Source organism: Toxorhynchites rutilus, chromosome 1, assembly GCF_029784135.1.
Source record: "Toxorhynchites rutilus septentrionalis strain SRP chromosome 1, ASM2978413v1, whole genome shotgun sequence".
Classification (NCBI taxonomy): domain Eukaryota; kingdom Metazoa; phylum Arthropoda; class Insecta; order Diptera; family Culicidae; genus Toxorhynchites; species Toxorhynchites rutilus.
Genome location: NC_073744.1, coordinates 108,154,710 through 108,172,973, shown reverse-complemented (window position 1 = coordinate 108,172,973; position 18,264 = coordinate 108,154,710). Strand labels below are relative to the sequence as shown.

At 41.8% G+C, this 18,264-nt stretch overlaps 1 protein-coding gene and 1 non-coding gene across 2 annotated transcripts in view; both read left to right on the top strand.

Annotated features, from left to right (window-relative positions):
* Positions 1–18,264, top strand: part of LOC129763622 (uncharacterized) — a 257,711-nt gene that overhangs the window by 119,109 nt on the left and 120,338 nt on the right. The window lies entirely within an intron of this gene.
* Positions 3,278–3,382, top strand: LOC129763865 (U6 spliceosomal RNA). Its single transcript, XR_008741050.1, has one exon. It is a non-coding gene; the product is annotated as a U6 spliceosomal RNA (small nuclear RNA).

Below are 18,264 nucleotides of genomic sequence, written 5' to 3'. Positions count from 1 at the left end.
ATTAACCACTGGTGGGCTTCCAGTATCGAGGAAAATGTGGAAATAACTATTCGTTACTGAAAATAATCTGCCAGTTCCTCTGGGAATTTTCAAAATATATTCATGTGAAAGAGTTTAATTGAATGTTTTCTATCCATGTAACACTGTGACCAAATATGTTACAATCAAGTGCTATTAACAGGTGGTTATCGAGTTGGCATTAACCACTGGTGGGCTTCCAGTATCGAGGAAAATGTGGAAATATCTAATCGTTACTGAAAATAATCTGCCAGTTCCTTTGGGAATTTTCAAAATATATTCATGTGAAAGAGTTTAATTGAATGTTTTCTATCCATGTTACACTGTGACCAAATATGTTTCAATCAAGTGCTATTAACAGGTGGTTATCGAGTTGGCATTAACCAATGGTGGGCTTCCAGTATCGAGGAAAATGTGGAAATATCTAATTGTTACTGAAAATAATCTGCCAGTTCCTTTGGGAATTTTCAAAATATATTCATGTGAAAGAGTTTAATTGAATGTTTTCTATCCATGTAACACTGTGACCAAATACATTTGGTTTTGTGGTTGTTCAATCAATCGCAATCAACAGGATAGCTTCTGAAGATTATTCTTCCCCATCAGTAGGATATTTCCGTATCCAATATTGGATGCATAAAACCTTGTGCCTCCAACGTAACGCTCTCGTTTTCGAAGTTCTCCAAATATTCATTCATTCAGAATGAATTCAGATTCAACTTCATACAAATGATCTCTATATCAACGAGAGTCCTACGTCACCCTTGCGGTTATACCATAGATATAACCCACTTCCTGTTTTTCAAACAAATATTGCATACGGCAATATGAAAAATTGCGTACTATAAATGATGCTGGGTGATTCTTTTTCATTTGCCATTCAGCGAATTAAATAAATTTAATTAAAACAACTATTTCCCGGTCATTCTACGTTAAAGTAAACCAAAAAATGGCTGGCAGGATCGCCAATGTGAAATCCACAGCAAGTAAAGAATCAACCAGCACACTCGAGAAACACGTCTTACCTCGTCGAAGTCCGTTATCTGAAAGAGGACCGATGATGGCGGCATTCTCTGTGCTCGGCGAAACCGGTTGTCGCTGACGCAGTCGACTATCGCTTGTAGATTGAAGGCAGTTTGACATATGCTTTGACCATTCAGTTGCTGTAACATTAGTTGTACAGTAAGTGCACACCACACAAATACTATGCCGCATATTTCAAATTTGAAGTGCACCCGTGGCCGAGTGGTTAGCGTCTCACATTGTCATGTCGGGTGTTCGGGTTCGATTCCCGTTCTGGTCGGAGGATTTTTCGTCAAAGAAATTTCTTTCGACTTGCAAGTGGTCACGCGTATTCAAGAGCTTGCCCCTCGGAATACATTCAAGGCGTGTTATTTGGCTTAAGAAATCTCAACTAAGTATTAATAAATGGCGCTAATTAATGCATACGTTGAGACGGCAAAAGTTCCACAGGGAACGTTAACGCCATTCAAGAAGAAGAATATTTCAAATTTCACGAAACAATTTCATAGTTCCTTCAACTAAAAATTGTAAACAAACCAATATGTCAAAGATAGTTTCGTACGAATTATGTAGCGGTGTATCGAATGCTATAGTGTGTTTAATCGAGTGAATGACAAAAATCCTTTGACTCGTGCCACTCGCGTTGGAAGGTAATCCACCACAAACGGATTACCTTCAAACGAGAATATTCGACGCTCGACATTGGAGGTTCGTGGTTCGTTCATCAACTACACGATGCGTCGAATCATCCAGCGTCCAATATTCGGGGGTGTTCGTAGAATCGTGTGGCGCTGGCTTAACTCGATTGAGAGAATTTGGAAGGATTCGAACAATCAGCAAAAAAAAAGCTACAGAACCCCGATTCGAACCCAAGGAGCTGGAATTGACAGGTGGTTCGTTTTCGACAGTATGATGATAAGGCATGGAAGATGCGAGAGGGGATAAATGACAGCGACTTTTTTGTTTATAAACAAAGCAGGTCTAATTTTTATGCTACATAGCGGTCCACACCAACATATACATACGCTGGGCCGGTTTCAATCGAACTAGCTGTTGTGTCTCACAACCCGTACGATCAGGTGAGTCTCCAGCTAAAGCAGCTGTCGCCGGGAAACGATATGCATGGATATCCACAGCGTATCGCTATCACTCAATCCTAATGGGTCGCCAACGACTAATTCCACCAAAGCGAATGGAACTTAGAGCAGTACGGCACAAGCCCGCCGGTAGTGACCCTTTCATATACCCACTAGCAAAGCTCCCACAATCGCTCCAATCCCAGCAGCAACAGCAACAACCCTCACATTCCGTAAAACAGCAATGCAGACAACAACTTGCAGCAGTCACCGAAACACAACAATGATGCCAACAGCGTAAACAAAACCAACGTTTATGCGCAGCAAACACATAGCGGTATGCACTCATCATTGCATGCCATTTGTTATCCTCTTTCTCGGAAAACTCTAGCCGTTCGTTTGGTCGCTGTCAATTCGAACTCAAGTAACGGCTGAACAGCAGTTCTGACATAACGTTCCACCTTACTATACCGCCTTGATTCGAACCGAACTCAAAGAAGACATTCATGTATTACACACAAAATAAATGTCGACAATTTACCAATTCCTTCCCAAACCGCAATAATTTGAATAGTCTGGACAGTACTATTGATTTTATTTCCTTTCTATAGAACTTGGATTGAACGGTTTTTTATTGTTATTTAACTACTAATATTACTAATTGGATTGGGCTTTTCATATTGTATAACATCAGTGACGTAGTGTAGGGATGCAGAGGGGGCGGTCCATCATCCGAATGATGGGTTGAATTCCATTATGAGCCTTTCGACATCTTCCAAAAACATTCCAAACATGTCAAGATCATGGGGTTTATAGACTAGGATTAAGCGATTTTGGATCGATATTTTAAAGATCGATGTTTTCCTCTCCGATTTCCGATTTTTGGATCGATTCTTTGTACTCAAAAAAAAGATCTTTTCTTTCCGATCACTTCGATCTTTTTGATCGCAAAAAAAAATTTTCAGTGAACATTGATATAAATCTCATCAAAAACCACCGGACCATTTTCCATAAACATTGGATTCCTAGAACGGTTGTCAAATTAATGGTCATAAATTTAGGAGAAGCAGTTTTGTAAGTTTGATCAAAATTAACTTTTGTTATCATGTTTTTTGTTGTTTAATTTAATCTTTAAATACACTTAACTAGAAAACCAGCTTCCTAGCTTCGGCTAGACATATACTAAAATTGGAACGATACAGAGAAGATTAGCATGGCCCCTGCGCAAGGCAGATTTCTCATCCGTTGCAAGATCATGAATCCATTGGTGATTGATAACTTCGAAAATCTACTACAACTGACTCCTCAGTCAAGTTTTATGTCTTTATACCATGAGTACCATACCCACGACGTGAACCCTTCACAGGCATCTCCTACCAAGTTTGCTTCCCATACTTTTGCAATTCCTCTGTCATTTTTTATCTGTCCATGCGACAAAAAATCCATGGAACACCAGATCACCTACGCTCCAATGTTATTCCGTCGATATTTTCGGAAAAATATGGGAAAGTTGGATCTGATAAAATGTTCTTTACTGACGGTTCATACATAAACGGGTCCACTGGCTTCGGCATCTTCAATGAAAATTCCAGTGCCTCTTTCAAACTCAAAGATCCTTGTTCCGTGTATGTCGCAGAAATGGGTGCGATATACTATGCTCTAGGGATCATTGAAACACTGCCCATCGACCATTATTTAATTTTTTCAGACAGTCTCAGCTCAATAGAGGCAATCCGCTCAATGAAAGTTGATAAACGCTCATCTTATTTCCTAACAAGAATAAGACATCTATTGAGTGTTTTGGTCGAAAAATTATTCAAGATTACCTTAGCATGGGTTCCCTCTCATTGCTCGATTCCGGGGAATGAGAAAGCGGACTCGCTAGCTAAGGTGGGCGCTTCAGAAGGCACACTTTTTGAAAGGCAAATTGCCTATAATGAACTTTTGACGTAGGACTACGTCTAACCGGAAGATATAGGGGGTGAAATGGAAATCTAGGCACTGAACAAGTAGGAAAAAATGCAAGATTTGGAACACTTATAACACGAGAATTTCTCAATAGATCGCAAAGGTTTTTGCATCAATTGATAGGAAATATATCTACGCATCTATCATAACGAATAACATTTCATTTTTCTTGAGATAAATAATTGAATAATTGTGAAATATCAAGCATTGTCCAAATGCACTATGTGCCCATTTTTGATTGGTCCATTTTGTGCTCCTCAAATCGTACCGACCAAAACGGGCAACCAGAGCAGCAGCGAAATAGAATGAAGCACGATTGGAAAGGAAAAAGAAAAAAAAGACGGGTGGGTAATGTCGGTGACATAACCGGAGTGACGTTGGACTATACAAAGGGGACAGCTTTTGCTAAATATATATTTTAAATATATTGTTTTCTTTTCTTCTTCTACGTGAATTCCTACCTATCTACCTGAAAAATGGATTAGTTTACTGTTTACTCTTTATGAACATGTTGGGGGTTCTGAAAAGAACCTTTGGTGTTGTGTTTTTGCGTTTTTTTTTACAAACTTGATTCTTGATTTTTTTCTGAAGGCTTTGTACTTATTAAATGTTCAACGTCGGGCATCTTTCGGCGTATACACATATCGTACAATCAAAATGATGGCTGTGATAGGGAATGTACAGGTGGTCATCAGCTCGTTCACTATCATATATTTCACTATTGAGCACATTACCGTACCTTAAGACGAATGACTTGTAAGATTTGTAGTCTCCGCAAACAAAGTAAATAAAAATGAAAAAGAATTGAGGTTTTGGAGACGAACTCTACGATCTGTCGAGAAATAAACGAGCTATAAGCGTTCTGAAAAACCAAGAGTAAATACAGGGACGGATGACCTTCGGATTAAAGTCATTTAAAATAAGAACAGAGCAGCAGGAAATACATAGCTCATCGTGTTGCTCCTTAGTTATTTCTCTATGCAATGCAGATGTAACGTCAGTCAATTTTCAACATCAGTTATCAACTAAAGAAAGCAGTTCTTGCTACCGAGAAAATTCGTTAATGCCATCCTGCATACAATGTGTTGTAATTTGAAGCCACTTTTAATTCGGAAACCATACATGGGTTTGTGAAAACTGAATGATCAATTTAAAAAACCCCAACCAGTTCAAGAACAAGCATAAACAAAACAAAACAGTTTATATTATATGTCATATTATGTCACTTTAGAATGCATTGGTATTGTGAAAAAATTTTAATAACTCTTTTTTGAATGGTTTAATGGCCCTGTAAAGCGCCGTGTTTTACGGTGGCTGGTTTTGCCACCAAAGCAGTCTGTATAAACAAACTTTTTCTTTCTTCTACCTGCTGCCGTTTTGCGATTGCATTTGCCACTCGCTGAAACTAGTTGTTGCCTTGATGAGCGCCGAACCGAAGCTGCTCTGTTCTTGATGCGTGTTTCCTGATTGTCGTGAGCAGCTTTGCAAGCCAACTCGAGCACTCCGACGGTCGAAACTCTATAACCGCTGTTAGGTATACTGGTGCTCCGGCACCAATCCGTTTGGCCTAGTTACCCTTGCGGAGCAATCAATGAATGCGACCAACAGGGAACTGGAAACATGCACGGTTCGAGTGAGACTTTGCCTTTTCCTTAACTTGTCCTCCTTTGTTACGTCAACACGTTCACGTTCTTCTTCTTCTTTCTTTGTTTTTAAGAGGCTTTAAACTTTGCAGTTCATTCGCCTCTAGCCCAGTGAAGGGCCACAATAAAACCAGTCCAGAGGGGACTGGCGAAAGGGAAACCAAAAAAATCACTCTTCAGATCTGTCCGCTCGACTCTCGGTTAAAGAAGAAGGTAGGAAGGGATCCTATGCTTCATAAGATATTTAATATATGCTGTGAAGAAAAGTAAATATTTACTGATCCGAGGACCGAAGCAGTGACGAAGCACAAATGACCTAGACTCCAAGTGCAGGGCGTGTTCCAAAAACAAAAAAAACACAAAAAAAGGCCCTTCTCAGGAGGATGGGAAGGAAAGGAGTGGAAAGGATTTGGGTGGGATTAGAGGAGTGGAAGTGGGTGGGAGTGGTATGGGAAGGAAAGAGGGGAGGAGTGGGGTGTGGGGTGGGTGTGAAATGAAGTGAAATACAGTTTGAATAAAATATAGTGGTTTTGAATTTAATGGTATATAGTAGAGCTGAATATGGAGAGGTTTATTTAATGAATTTATCCTCCTTGGTGAGTGTGGCTGTAGGAATAGGAAGTTGATTAAAGTATAATGTAATGGATAGAAGATAGATGTGGGTATGAAAGTATATATTATATTATTTGTTATTTATTATTGTTGAATGCGTATATATACATGTATAAATTCCTTCCTTCCGACCCGTACATACATGTGTATACACACATAAACACGCATACATGACTGTGAAGTGGCGAACTTTAATAAGCAATTTCCAAGGTATTTAGTATTTCGATTTAGATTTTACCAAAGAAGTCGGTTTCTTTCAGAAACGCAATTAAATTGGTTTCTTGGGTCTCGTCTCTACTGAGGATATCTCGGAGACTCTGACCTATGTTGTGTCGGGCTCGAGCATCTTTGGTATGTTGACATTCAAGTAAAAGATGGCTAACGGTAACCGGAGCTTCGTTGCAAGCACATTGGGGTTTCTCGGCTCTGCAGAACAAGTGTGAGTGGGTGAAGTTAGTGTGCCCAATTCGAAGACGGGTAAGGACTTGCCTTTCCCTACTATTGAGACGGTCCTCCCAAGGGAGAGTGGAATTTTTGATTTTATGAAGATGAGTGGGACGGCTGTTTATCCAGCCTATGTCCCAACTTTCACGGACTTGCTGTTTTACCCAGCGGACAATGTCAGATGGAGGACAGGGCATGTCTGGGGGTTCCGTTTTGCTGCCCTTGCCGGCTATGTCGGCGGCTGTGTTTCCGCGGATTCCTGAGTGACCAGGAACCCAGCAGAAGGAGATGTTTTTATCTGAAGCAGCCTCTTCTGTTTGTATTATCCATGGGTGTTTGCTGTTTCCACTTAGGTCATGGAGATAGCTAGCTGAGTCGGAAAATATTGTGGTAGGAAGGAAATCATGGGTGCATTCTTGGGTAGCTATTAAAAGAGCGAAAGCTTCCGCACTGAAGATGGAGCATTGCGGTGGAAGAGAAAAGCTACCTATGTATCTACTCTCAAAAATTCCACATCCAACTCCATCGGCATTGACTGAACCATCTGTATATACCTGGTGATTAATTTGAAAATTGGATGCAATGAGGTTATTGAAGCAAGCTTTGATTTTTGGAGAAGGGTCTCCCGCTCGGACAGCCTTAAGAAGATCAAGGTTAATGTTCAGCGGTTTGACGTTCCAATTTCTTCCCGTAGCAGATGGCCGTTCACAAATATTGGGGAGGTCTTTGTTTGTGATGTTGTTGAATAATGTTTTGGCCCTGCGTATTAGTGGGACATTGTGGTCACTGTCGGGAAGTGACAGGTGACGGATGGCTTAATTTGTGATGGCTTTTGTCGTCAGGTGTTTGAGGGGAAGTTGACCACTTTCAGCTATTACGGCAAGAGTGGGGCTAGTGGGAAAAGCTCCGATTGCAATCCTGACTGCTTTATTGTAAACTGGTTGAATGGTGTTTAACACACCGTCCCTTCCGCGGCTGAAGGTGCCTATTCCGTATAGAATTTTTGGGACCAACCAAAAGTTTACAATATTCAGCAGTGTTTTTCTGTGACCAGAGGCTAGGTTGCCTGCAATAGCCTTGATGATGTTCAGTTTCATTCTGGTGGCTATTTTGGTCTTTTGGGAATGTGGTAAGAAGTTGAGTTTCTTATCAAAAGTAACTCCTAGTATTTTCAAGATCCTCGTTGTGGGGATCGGGATTTTGTTAAGTTGAAGATAGGTTCTCCTACTGAGATGTTTTCCAATGTACATGTGCTTGGATTTCTCCGGGGAAATTCTAAAACCTGTTTTAGAGCCCAGTTTTGGATGGAGTCTAAGGTTTTTTGAAGCCTCTTTCTCTGATTTAAGCCGAAGCAGCTCGTAGAGATGAGAGTTATGTCATCTGCATAGACTATGATCTTTATGTGATCGGGAATTAGTTCAAAGATGGATTGCATAGCAATGTTGAAAAGGGTAGGTGAAAGTGCTGAGCCTTGGGGGAAACCGTTTTCAGGGATTTTTAAAGAAGACCTATGGTTGTTGATGATGGTTTTGAAAGACCGGTTTTCAAGGAAACTTTTTATGAAGAGGACTAATCTCCTACGAATCCCCCAGTTGAAAAGGCTTTTCAGCACTGGGTATCTCCATGCCCGATCGAAGGCCTTGGATAGGTCAAGTGAAACGATATCTATGTTCTGTAATTTCTCAGTTGCGTCGTCTAGGATTTTTTCGATTGCTACGAGGCAATCTTCTGTACCTTTTCCCGGGCGGAATGCGAATTGTCTGGAATCAATCAGCTTATTTGACTCTAGAAAGGTCGTTAAGCGTCGATTTATTATTTTTTCCATGACTTTCCCAACACAACTTAGAAGAGTGATGGGGCGGAAATTGTCGAGAAGATGATTGTTCATGTCTGGTTTCGGGATACAGATCATTAAACCCTCTTTCCAGCAACTGGGGAGGGTTCCACTGTCCCAGACTTTGTTGAGGAGCTTCAGAAATGCTTTTTTCCCTAGATGGGGTAGTTTCTTTAGCATCGGGTAGCTGATGTCGTCGGGTCCGGTGGATCCTTGTTTGACTTTGTTCAGTACCCAATCGAGCTCTTTGAGGGAGAGGTTTTTGTTGAAGTCAAATTCCACATCGGTATGAAAATCGATGGGAATTTTTTCGCATTCCGTTTTGTGGGTTTGAAAGGTTTGGTCGTAATTTTGATTGGAGGAGGCAGATGCAAAGAATTCTCCGAACGCCTCGGCGATGATTTTCCGGTCATTGGTGTATTGACCATTAATAAGAAGATTATACTCTTTGCTTCTTTTCTTGCCATGAAGCCTACCAATCTTACTCCATAACTCCTTTGTCGACGTGTTAGGGTTAATTTCGCTGACGAATTTAGCCCAACTATTGTGTTTGGCTGAATTAATGGCAGTTCGAGACCTTTGGAACTCTGTGAGCAGAGTGGGCTTATGGGGGTTATCCGGATGGGCCTTTCTTAGTTTGCTCAAGGCCTTACGTCGACCTTTGATCGCTGCCTTCACCTCAGGAGACCACCATGGGACGCATTTCCTGCCAGGGATGCCACTGGTTCTAGGGATGTGCAACATTGCAACTTCTAGGACAACTTTGGAGAACTCCTCGGCTGTCCAGTCTTGTTTAGCGGAAAGGCGGTTTTCAATATCAAATTGATAGGCAGCCCAGTCAGCGTATTCAAATTTCCATCTTGGCCTTGTCGGAAACTCTGGAGAAGATTGGCCGAAGGAGATGAGAATTGGAAAATGATCGCTGCCGCAGGTATCATCGTGAATGTTCCAAGAAAGTTTTGAAGAGAGTTTGTGTGATACCATAGTAATATCAATGGCCGAAGTAGTACCAGTATGATGAATTCTGGTGTGTTGGCCGTTGTTTAGAAGGAGTAGGGAATGGTTGGAGATAAAATCTTCGATTGTAGATCCTTTTTGATCGAGGTATGCGCCTCCCCAGGCATATGATTGGGCGTTGAAATCACCCATAAGCATGATTGGGGTGGGAAGTTGGCTAAACAGATGGTCCAGCTGGCCGCGAAGAATAGCCGGATCAGAATTTGGAGTAATGTAGATGCTGACAACTGTAATTGGAAAGGGGTGTTTAATGCGCACTACCACTGCCTGAAGGTCGGTGGTAAGGGGAGAAGATCATGTGGAGTGCTATCCTTGATTGCGATTGCAACTCCGTGCTTTGAGGGGTTGAGACCCTCTTTAAAGTATGTGATGTACTTTGAAATTAAATTTTTATCGAAGTTGTTTGGAGTCATAGTTTCTTGAAGGGCTATGACTGTGGGATTAGAGTTCGAAATAAGCATTTTCAATTCTAGAATATTTTGTCGGATACTTCTGATGTTCCATTGTATCCCGAATTTCTGTGTTGGAGTGAATGTGTTGGTGTTTTTAACTCTAATTTCTAAGTCTTAATTGTGTGTATGCTTGAACTATCCAAAGAGGATTAGTTCGATGGTCCTTTACCCTTGGAAAGAGAAGCTTTCTTCGAGGTATTGATGTCGTTCTTGTTTGGTGTAGAGGTATTTGGAGAGTTTGTTGTGTGTGTGTTGTTTTTTGTGAAATGTGCCTTGTTGTTGTTGTTTTTTGTTTGATGTGTGTTGTTGTTGGTGTTGTTGTTTCTTGTTGGTGTTGTAAAGTTGTTATTTGTTGGTGGTGTAGTTCTTTGATCGTTTTTGACGTAGGACTACGTCTAACCGGAAGATATAGGGGGTGAAATGGAAATCTAGGCACTGAACAAGTAGGAAAAAATGCAAGATTTGGAACGCTTATAACTCGAGCATTTCTCAATAGATCGCAATGGTTTTGGCATCAATTGATAGGAAATATATCTACGCATCTATCATAATGAATAACATTTCATTTTTCTTGAGATAAATAATTGAATAATTGTGAAATATCAAGCATTGTCCAAATGTACTATGTGCCCATTTTTGATTGGTCCATTTTGTGCTCCTCAAATCGTACCGACCAAAACGGGCAACCAGAGTAGCAGCGAAATAGAATGAAGCACCATTGGAAAGGAAAAAGAAAAAATGAACGAAACATTGGTCGCTGTCTCACACATGCGTAATTCTCGAGCCAGCCAGTCAGCTTAAAAATCCCCGCTCCGCTGCCGTAACGATCATTCTCATTCAAACCGTACACCACATCGGTTCGCATCAAAACACTTCAACAAACCAACCCAAGCAGCCATGTCTGGACATGGCAAAGGAGGAAAAGTGAAGGGAAAGGCAAAATCCCGCTCGAACCGTGTTGATCTGGAGTTCCCCGCAAGGGTAGCTAGGCCGAGCGCGTTAGTACCAGTGCACTAGTCCACCTAGCCGGCGTTATATAGTTTCGGCCGTTGAAGTGATCGAGTTGGCTGGTAAAGCTGCTCGCGACGATAAGAAAACCCGCATTCAGAACAGAACACATTCGGTTCGGTGGACATCAAGACAACAGGCAGTTGCAGCGAGTGGCAAACGCAATCGCAAAAAGGCAGCTGGTAGCAGAAGAAAAAAGTTTGTTTTTTATACAATCTGCTTTGGTGGCAAATCCAGAATAAGGCGGCATCGAGGGCGTTCGAAATGTTTTTTTTCAAAACCACGAGTACTAAGTTTTCTAAAATTCCATAAAACGCGGCGCTTATCAGGGCCATTAAACCTTTCAAAAAAGAGTTTACGAAATACAGTTCAATGCTTTCTAAAACAATAAAGGGTGTGTCACATCAAATTGCATCACGGAAAAAACGCTGTTGAAATTTAATTTTTAGGAATTATATCTTCAGCTTTCGCTTATAATCAGATAAGAGTGTATAGAACACGTTGGCTATGCTTCACTGTCAATTTTTCGTAAATTTGGAAAAATGTCGTCGAACGAAAAAGAGCGTCGTGAATTAATCCTGTGCACTCATTTCGAGAATCCGGAGTTGTCACATCGGGACATCGGTAAGATGCTGGGAATCGTCCAATCCACGGTCAGCAGAGTACTAAAACGATACTTCGAGAACCTAACCATCGACCGGAAGGTGAAGAACGGCAAAAATGGATGCTCCGTCAGTGAAAAAGATCACAAGCGCGTAGTTAAGCAGTTCAGATGTGATCCGAGAAGTTCGGTCCGGGATGTCGCCAATAAGCTGAATTTGTCAAGTTCATTCGTCCAGCGGACCAAGCAGCGAGAGGGCCTGCGTACATACAAGGTTCAGAAGGCTCCTAACCGCGACGAAAGGCAAAACATGGTAGGGAAGACGCGAGCCCGAAAACTGTACACGAACGAATGAGCGTTAAAAGGGAGCGATGGCAACAAAATACATTCATTACGATTTGTTCGCTCGTTGGATTCAAATGCAGGCTAAAAAGGGTCCTTTTCAGGATCACAAAATTTTATTCAATCTAATAAGTTTATTGTTTTGTTATCACTCGATATCCCCATCTTGTTCGGCTAAACCTTGCTTGTGACATATTTTACAGTAAATTACATTCAATGGCACGTCGCATTACCACCACTCAGTATCGGATTGGAGGTAATTTTAACCTGTAATTGAACATTTGCGATGACAGTGGTACAGTGTCGACCTTCAATGCGGGGTCATAATTTGGACCCCGAACTCTATGTTTACAAAAATGTCCAACTAAATATGTCGCATTACTGGTCCGACCAATTAGCAAAATGTCGAGATAAGTGTAAATTACTGTACTTTCAATCTAGAAGCAATTTAAGAATTGGTGAAAATCATAGGCTCAGAACAACTGCCAAATTCACATACTCATCATATCCTGGCAAACAAATTATGAAAAAATCAATTTGTGTTTTATTATTATTTTGGATATTGTTTTAGAAAGCATTGAACTGTATTTCCTAAACTCTTTTTTGGAAGGTTTAATGGCCCTGAAAAGCGCCTTGTTTTATGGAATGGTTCAAATTTAGAAAACTTAGTACTCGTGGTTTTGAAAAAAACCATTTCGAACTCCCTCGATGCCGCCTTGTTCTGGATTTGCCACCAAAGCAGTGTGTATAAAGAACAAACTTTTTTCTTCTGCTACCTGATGCCGTTTTGCGATTGCGTTTGCCACTCGCCACTCGCTGCAACTGCCTGTTGTCTTGATGTCCACCGAACCGAATGTGTTCTGTTCCGAATGCGGGTTTTCTTATCGTCGCGAGCAGCTTTACCAGCTAACTCGATCACTTCGGCGGCCGAAACTATATAACGCCGGCTAGGTGGACTGGTGCACTGGTACTAACGCGCTCGGCCTAGCTACCCTTGCGGGGAACTCCAGATCAACACGGTTCGAGCCGGATTTTGCCTTTCCCTTCACTTTTTCTCCTTTACCATGTCCAGACATGGCTGCTTGGGTTGGTTTGTTGATGTGTTGTGATGCGAACCGATGTGGTGTACGGTTTGAATGAGAATGATCGTTACGGCAGCGGAGCGGGGATTTTTAAGCTGACTGGCTGGCTCGAGAATTACGCATGTGTGAGACTGCGACCAATGTTTCGTTCATTTTTTTCTTTTTCCTTTCCAATCGTGGTTCATTCTATTTAGCTGCTGCTCTGGTTGCCCGTTTTGGTCGGTTCGATTTGAGGAGCACAAAATGGACCAATCAAAAATGGGCACATAGTGCATTTTGACAATACTTGATATTTAACAATTATTCAATTATTTATCTCAAGAAAAATGAAATGTTATTCGTTATGATAGATGCGTAGATATATTTCCTATCAATTGATGCAAAAACCTTTGCGATCTATTGAGAAATGCTCGAGTTATAAGCGTTCCAATTCTTGCATTTTTTCCTACTTGTTCAGTGCCTATATTTCCATTTCACCCCCTATATCTTCCGGTTAGACGTAGTCCTACGTCAAAAAGTCGGGTGGGTAATGTCGGGGACATAACCGGAGTGACGTAGGACTATACAAAGGGGACAGCTTTTGTTAAATATATATTTTAAATATATTGTTTTATTTCCTTCTCCTACGTGAATACCTACCTATCTACCTGAAAAATGGATTAGTTTACTGTTTACTCTTTATGAATATGTTGATGGTTCTGAAAAGAACCTTCGGTGTTGTGTTTTTGTTATCACTCGATATTCCCATCTTGTTCGGTTAAACCTTCCTGTTTAGCTATTGCGTTTGCCACTCGCCACAGCTTTCACAGTTGGAAAATTTATTCCCATTCAGCTTGTGACATATTGTTCAGTAAATTACATTTAATGCGACGTGCCGGAGAAACACTTTGCCACTCACTGAAACTAATTGTTGCCTTGATGAGCGCCGAACCGAAGCTGCTCTGTTCTTGATGCGGGTTTTCTGATTGTCGTGAGCAGCTTTGCAAGCCAACTCGAGCACTCCGACGACCGAAACTCTCTAATCGCTGTTAGGTATACTGGTGCTCCGGCACCAATCCGTTCGGCCTAGTTACCCTTGCGGAGCAATCAGTGAATGCGACCAACAGGGAACTGGAGACCTGCACGGTTCGAGTGAGACTTTGCCTTTCCTTAACTTGTCCTCCTTTGTTACGTCCACGATGCCGATGCCGTACAACCACACGGGTTTACGGTTTGAAAGAAAATAAGATATTTTTTTGGGGTCCGCGTGTTTTATACTCTAGCGGTACACACTCACAGGATAGAGACAAATCGGCAGACTCAGCCAGAGGGGCGAGTCCAACGAGACGAACGAATGAGCGTTAAAAGGGAGCGATTGCAAAAAATACATTTATTACGATTTGTTCGCTCGTTGGATTCACATGCAGGCTAAAAAGGGTCCTTTTCAGGATCACAAAATTATCTTCAATCTAAAGAGTTTATTGTTTTGTTATCACTCGATATCCCCATCTTGTTCGGCTAAACCTTCCTGTTAAGCGATTTGTTGTCACTCGCCACAGCTTTCACAGTTGGAAAATTTCTTCCCATCCAGCTTTGTGACATGTTGTACAGTAAATTACATTCAATGCGACGTGCCGAAGCGCCACTCAGTGTCGCATTGGAGGCGATTTTAACCTGTAATGGAACATTTGCGATGACAGTGGACAGTGTCGACTTTCAATGTGGGGTCATAATTTGGATCTCTATGTACACAAATGTCCAACTAAATAAGTCGCATTACATGTCCGTCCAATTAGCTAAATGTCGAACTAATTGTAAATTACTGTACTGTTACTTCTGGAAACAATTTAAGAATTGGAGAAAATTGAATAATCAGGAAAGTCCCCAACTATCAATAAGCTCAGAACAACTGCCAAATTCACATACTCGTCAGATCCTGGCAAACAAATTAAGAAAAAATCAATTTGTGTTTTATTATTATTTTGGATAATGTTTTAGAAAGCATTGAACTGTATTCCCTAAACTCTTTTTTGGAAGGTTTAATGGCCCTGAAAAGCGCCTTGTTTTATGGAATGGTTCCAATTTAGAAAACTTTGTACTCGTGGTTTTGAAAAAAAACCATTTCGAACGCCCTCGATGCCGCCTTGTTCTGGATTTGCCACCAAAGCAGTTTGTATAAAGAACAAACTTTTTTCTTCTGCTACCTGATGCCGTTTTGCGATTGCGTTTGCCACTCGCCACTCGCTGCAACTGCCTGTTGTCTTGATGTCCACCGAACCGAATGTGTTCTGTTCCGAATGCGGGTTTTCTTATCGTCGCGAGCAGCTTTGCCAGCTAACTCGATCACTTCGGCGGCCGAAACTATATAACGCCGACTAGGTGGACTGGTGCACTGGTACTAACGCGCTCGGCCTAGCTATCCTTGCGGGGAACTCCAGATCAACACGGTTCGAGCGGGATTTTGCCTTTCCCTTCACTTTTCCTCCTTTACCATGTCCAGACATGGCTGCTTGGGTTGGTTTGTTGATGTGTTGTGATGCGAACCGATGTGGTGTACGGTTTGAATGAGAATGATCGTTGCGGCAGCGGAGCGGGGATTTTTGAGCTGACTGGCTGGCTCGAGAATTACGCATGTGTGAGACTGCGACCAATGTTTCGTTCATTTTTTTCTTTTTCCTTTCCAATCGTGCTTCATTCTATTTCGCTGCTGCTCTGGTTGCCCGTTTTGGTCGGTACGATTTGAGGAGCACAAAATGGACCAATCAAAAATGGGCACATAGTGCATTTTGACAATGCTTGATATTTCACAATTATTTAATTATTTATCTCAAGAAAAATGAAATGTTATTCGTTATGATAGATGCGTAGATATATTTCCTATCAATTGATGCAAAAACCTTTGCGATCTATTGAGAAATGCTCGAGTAATAAGCGTTCCAAATCTTGCATTTTTCCCTACTTGTTCAGTGCCTAGATTTCCATTTCACCCCCTATATCTTCCGGTTAGACGTAGTCCTACGTCAATAAAACACAAATTGATTTTTTCATAATTTGTTTGCCAGTATATGATGAGTATGTGAATTTGGCAGTTGTTCTGAGCTTATTTATGGATGGGGACTTTCCCGATTATTCAATATTCATTAATTTTTAAATTGCTTCTAGATTGAAAGTACAGTAATTTACATTTAGCTCGACATTCAGCTAATTGGACGGACCTGTAATGCGACATATTTAGTTGGACATTTTTGTAAACATAAAGTTCGAGGTCCAAATTATGACCCCACATCGAAAGTCGACACTGTACCACTGTCATAGCAAATGTTCAATTACAGGTTAAAATCGCCTCCAATGCGACACTGAGTGGTGTTTTGGCACGTCGCATTAAATGTAATTTACTGTACAACATGTCACAAGCTGGATGGGAAGAAATTTTCCGACTGTGAAAGCTGTGGCGAGTGGCAAACGCAATCGCTAAACAGGAAGGTTTAGCCGAACAAGATGGGGATATCGAGTGATAACAAAACAATAAACTCTTTAGATTGAAGATAATTTTGTGATCCTGAAAAGGACCCTTTTTAGCCTGCATGTGAATCCAACGAGCGAACAAATCGTAATGAATGTATTTTTTTCCCATCGCTGCCTTTTAACGCTCTTTCGTTCGTCTCGTTGGACTCGCCCCTTTGGCTTAGTCTGCTGATTTGTCTCTATCCTGTGAGTGTGTACCGCTAGAGTACAAAAGGCGCGGATCCGCTGAAACATATATAATCATTGAGCGGTGAATCAGATAACGTTCGAAGTGAAAGTAGTGTTAGCATCCAACGAGTGAGCACGGATTTTTCGAGAAGTGAAGTACGCGATTGACAGCATGGGTGGGAAGAGAAAGAAGAAAAGTCTCAACCCCAACGATTCATCAAACAGCCCCGACCAGAAGAAAGGCAAACGAAACAGCAATGTATCTGTTCGTCCATCGGCCTCTCTCACAGACAGTGTTGTACAGTCTGATCGTGTCAGCAACCGTTTTGCGATCCTGGCTAACGCTGAAGACGACCAAGAATCTGCTCGAACAATTACAACATCGGCAATCAACTACGCAGATCCCGGCGAAGGAATATCAGGAATCCTTCCTCCAGCAAAGCAGAAGATGAAATTACCCCCGCTGGTAGTAAAATCGATCCCCTTGGACAAAATTAAGAGGACTATGCAAGCGATCGGTGTGGACGCTGTTTACCAAATCACCAGGATGGGTATCAAAATTATCACATCGACTCGAGAGGAATATAATATATCCAAAACGTACCTGACCAAGGCCAACATTCCCTATTTCACGCATGATGTGGCAAGCGAGAAACCCTTCAAGGCGGTGATCCGAGGACTACCCGTAATGGATGAGAAAGACATCTTATCAGAACTCCGGGATAAATTCAAGCTTCAGGCACTAGCGGTCTTCCAAATGAGTCGTCGGAACAAGGAAATCTTGTATTGCAATTGTTTATATTTGATCCACTTTGCAAAAAACACTGCATCGCTGAGAGCCCTTCAAGCAATTCGGTTGATCAGTAACGTGAGGGTTAAATGGGAAGCGTACCGAGGACCAACCCGTAGCGTGACGCAGTGCATGCGTTGCCTTAACTTCGGCCATGGCACCCGTAATTGTCACCTCAGACCGAGGTGTAACATCTGCTCTGAACAGCATCTTACTGACAGTTGTCCAACTAAAGAAGCTAGCGTCTTCAAATGTGCTAACTGCGAGGGTGACCACCTGGCTACGAACAAAACTTGCACCAAACGGGAAGAATATCACCGGATCAGGATGGAGGTCTCGAGACAGAACCAACCAGGCCAGCGCAAGAAGCCGAAACAAGTAAACATCGATATGAACGACTTTCCCGAACTGCCTCCTCTTCGATCGAGACCAGTGCCTAACCTCGCTCCGTTACCACTACCGAGTCAACAGAAGATACGCAACCCACACCCTCCATCTGATCTCCTTCCTGGGTTCAGGCCAAATCAGCCGTCCGTCGGCATTAGCCAGGGGCCTCCGGAAGAAAACCAGAATTGCTGTTCGTCACATCCTCCAATGGATGCCCTCACGCAAAACATCACCCAGCTGGCGACTATCATTGTTGAGCTAAAAAAGATGATGATGCAGATGATGCAGTTTTTCA